The sequence below is a fragment of the Pteropus vampyrus genome, unplaced genomic scaffold (genome assembly GCF_000151845.1).
Source record: "Pteropus vampyrus isolate Shadow unplaced genomic scaffold, Pvam_2.0 Scaffold123, whole genome shotgun sequence".
In the NCBI taxonomy this organism is placed as follows: domain Eukaryota; kingdom Metazoa; phylum Chordata; class Mammalia; order Chiroptera; family Pteropodidae; genus Pteropus; species Pteropus vampyrus.
The window spans coordinates 1,169,583-1,172,816 of NW_011888904.1; the positions used below are offsets into that span (position 1 = coordinate 1,169,583).

Below are 3,234 nucleotides of genomic sequence, written 5' to 3' on the forward strand. Positions count from 1 at the left end.
AAAGAGAGAAGAGGATCAAGTAGGAGGTTTCCTGGGCCAAGTAGGGAAGCCCTGTACATCACTTTCAGTCACAATCCAATGTCTAGAACCCAGTCACATGGTCATACCTAACTGCAAAGGGGGCGGGAAGTGTAGTCTAGCTTTGTGCCCAGGAGGAAAGAGAAACACAGGTGATAATGCATCGTTTCTTAATGAGTGCCCCACTATTGTCTGCTGGACTTGTTCACAAGTTGCTGACACTTTCTGCATATTTTGATGTGTGTAAGGCAGACAATGATGGCCTCCTGAACACGGGTGATTATAAACACATCCCAATTTCAGAGATTTAAAATGTGAAAAACAGAATCAATGAAACACTGTATAGGAATACTAGACAAAATTATAAGAGATACCGTATTTCTAAAAACCTGTGGATAAGCAAGGACTTTCCATACATGATCTCAAAGGCAAAAAGCATAAAAGATAGACTTAACTACATAAAAATAAAAAATCCCTCACATCAAAAAAGAAAATTAAAAGCAGAAGGACCCATTGAGAAGGAAGTATTTGTAACGTGTGATAGACAAAGAATTAGTAGGCCTACTATTTTAAGGGCCCTTACAAATCAACAGTGAAAAAGATGAACACTCCAAGATAAAAATAGACAAAGAACTGTAACAGGAAATTAATCAAAGAAGAACTAAAAATGGTTAAGTATATTAACTATGTAAACTATTTGGTAGTCAAAGAAATGCAAATTAAAACCACAATATGATACCTTTTTAAAAAAAATCATTACACTGGCAGAGATCTGAAAATTGATAATGGTGTTGGCAAGGACTGGGAACGACAGATTTACCCTTCTGGGAGGGGCAAAGTTGGTGCGCTTTCCAGCAGCGTGGCTAAGATCTCAAAAACAGGCCCATTGACCCAGCAATCCCATGTCTGGAATTTATTCTACGGGAACGAATGAAGAAATCTTAAAGATATACATACGAGGCTACTAATCACAGGGGTTTTTTTAAATTCAGTTTTAATTTTTATCCAAGTTAGACATGCACATAATTTTAAAATTTAAGTCTACGGCCATGCCACCCTGAACAAGCCCGATCCCATCTGATCTCGGAAGCTAAGCAGGGTCGGGCCTGGTTAGTACTTGGATGGGAGACCACCTAGGAAGACCAGATGCTGTAGGCGTAAAATATTTAAAAAAATAATAATAAAGGATTGTAAGATGACAAGGTTCCTGCAATCTGTGAGATCAACCAAGGGTTGCTTCGCCTAAAAAAAAAAAAAAAAAAAAAAAATTAAAAGTTGAGAAATTAAAAATGTTATGAAAATCAGGAATTCCCGGAAGCCTCTCCTTCTCCCCGCACCCCTCCTCTTAGTCCCAGAGATAACTGCTTTCGATCCTTCTGGTATTTACTGTATTTTTGCTAAATAACATACTCGTAATGCTACTTCTTTATTTTTGAGGCTTGGGCATTATCTAATGATTTCTCGTCACAGAAAGAGAGGATTAACTCTCTCAGCAACCCCCTCCACTTTAAGATCCCCCCACACAAAGCACATACACATGCTCCATCCTCACCACCTCTCCTCTCAAATGCATATAACCCCTGGTCATCAGCCTCCCAATAGAGTTATTTGTCATCCTGATTAGATCAGTATTCATTATTTGCCTTATTTTGACTGTAAATCTATTATCAAATGAAGTAATACGTTCAAAATTCTGAATGAGAGTGTGTAGTTAAATTTGTTGATTTCTTTGAAAAGACAAAATAGACATTGCTGGGAAGAATGGTCAAGAAAAAAAAGAGAAGATACAAATATATGACATCATACATGAAAAAGAATAATGTAATTATAGTTAACACAGTTTTAAAAGATGATAAGATAAAGACAGCCAACTCTCTGGAGATTTTATCTTTTAATGTGAGTATATTTGCAAATAAAATTTATTGAGAAAAAATAGTAAGAAAATGCTGTCAAAAGCTCTATGCCAACAAATCTGAAGATTTAGTAGAAATAAATTCCTACCAAAACTGAAAAAAAAAATAGCAACAAATATTCCAAATAATCCTAAAACTTTTAAAGAAATTGAAGCAATAATTGAAAACATTCTCACAAGGCTCAGTTGGTTTTATAGGTGAATTCTATCAACATTTCAAGGGATAGATAATCCCAATCTTATATGAATTCCTCTAGGGAATAGAAAAAATAAGGAATACTCCCAAATTCGTTCTTGAGGCCAGTATAATCTTAATATCAAAATTGAACAATGAAAGCAGGAGAAAGGAAAAATTCCAGGCCCATTTCACTCATAAATATAGATGTAATAATCTTAAATAACATATAATTAAAATAATACAACTGTGTGTAAAAAAGATAATGTACCATAACCAAGCTTAGCCCAGGAATACAAAGATGGCTTAATATTAGAAAATCTATAAAGATAATTTACCACATTAATAGATTAAAGAATAAAAACCATATGATCATCTAAGTAGATACAGAAAAGATATCTGATAAATGTATATACTAATTGATGATAAACCTCTAAGCAGATTGGAAATAGAAGGGACTTTCTTAACCTGATAAGGATATCTATTTTAAAATTCTGAAGGGAACATTACTTGATATGTAAACAGAAACATTTCCTTTAAAATTAAAAAAAGTCTATGGCCATAGTACCCTGAACAAGCCCAATCTCATCTAATCTTGGAAGCTATGCAGGGTCAGGCCTGGTGAGTACTTGGATGGGAGACCACCTAGGAAGACCGGGTGCTGTAGGCATAAAAAATTAAAAAATAAGGGATTGTAAACTGACAAGGTCCTTGCAATCTGTGAGGTCAACCAAGGGTTGCCTCGCCTAAAAAAAAATGATAATTAATTAAATTAAATTAAATTTAAAAAAGATAAGCATGCCTACCTTTTTTTATTCAACATTGTACTTCAAAAAATTTTTTCTTAAATAAATTAATACATTTAGTGGCAGAAGTTTTTAAAATTAATATAATAAATTAAGTTAATGGCATATATTTGAAAAGAAAGAAACTGTCATTATTTACAGATGATATGACTATTTAGAAGACCCGAAGGAATCTACAGACCAATTATTAATTACCAAGATTAACAGATATGAAATCAATAGTTGAAAGTCAGTGAAATTTCTAGTCATTAAAGAAGAAATGTAAATGGTAAATAAACATGCAAATATACACAAACTTTATACTTATCTGGGAAATTCAGATT

General features: G+C 33.6%; 1 non-coding gene and 1 pseudogene across 1 annotated transcript; both read left to right on the forward strand.

The window, feature by feature from the left end:
- The first annotated feature begins 1,057 nt into the window (after positions 1-1,057).
- Positions 1,058-1,176, forward strand: LOC111743821. Its single transcript, XR_002781896.1, has one exon. It is a non-coding gene; the product is annotated as a 5S ribosomal RNA (ribosomal RNA).
- Positions 1,177-2,656: 1,480 nt separating this feature from the next.
- LOC111743836 lies at positions 2,657-2,775 on the forward strand (annotated as a pseudogene).
- The last annotated feature ends 459 nt before the right edge of the window (positions 2,776-3,234 follow it).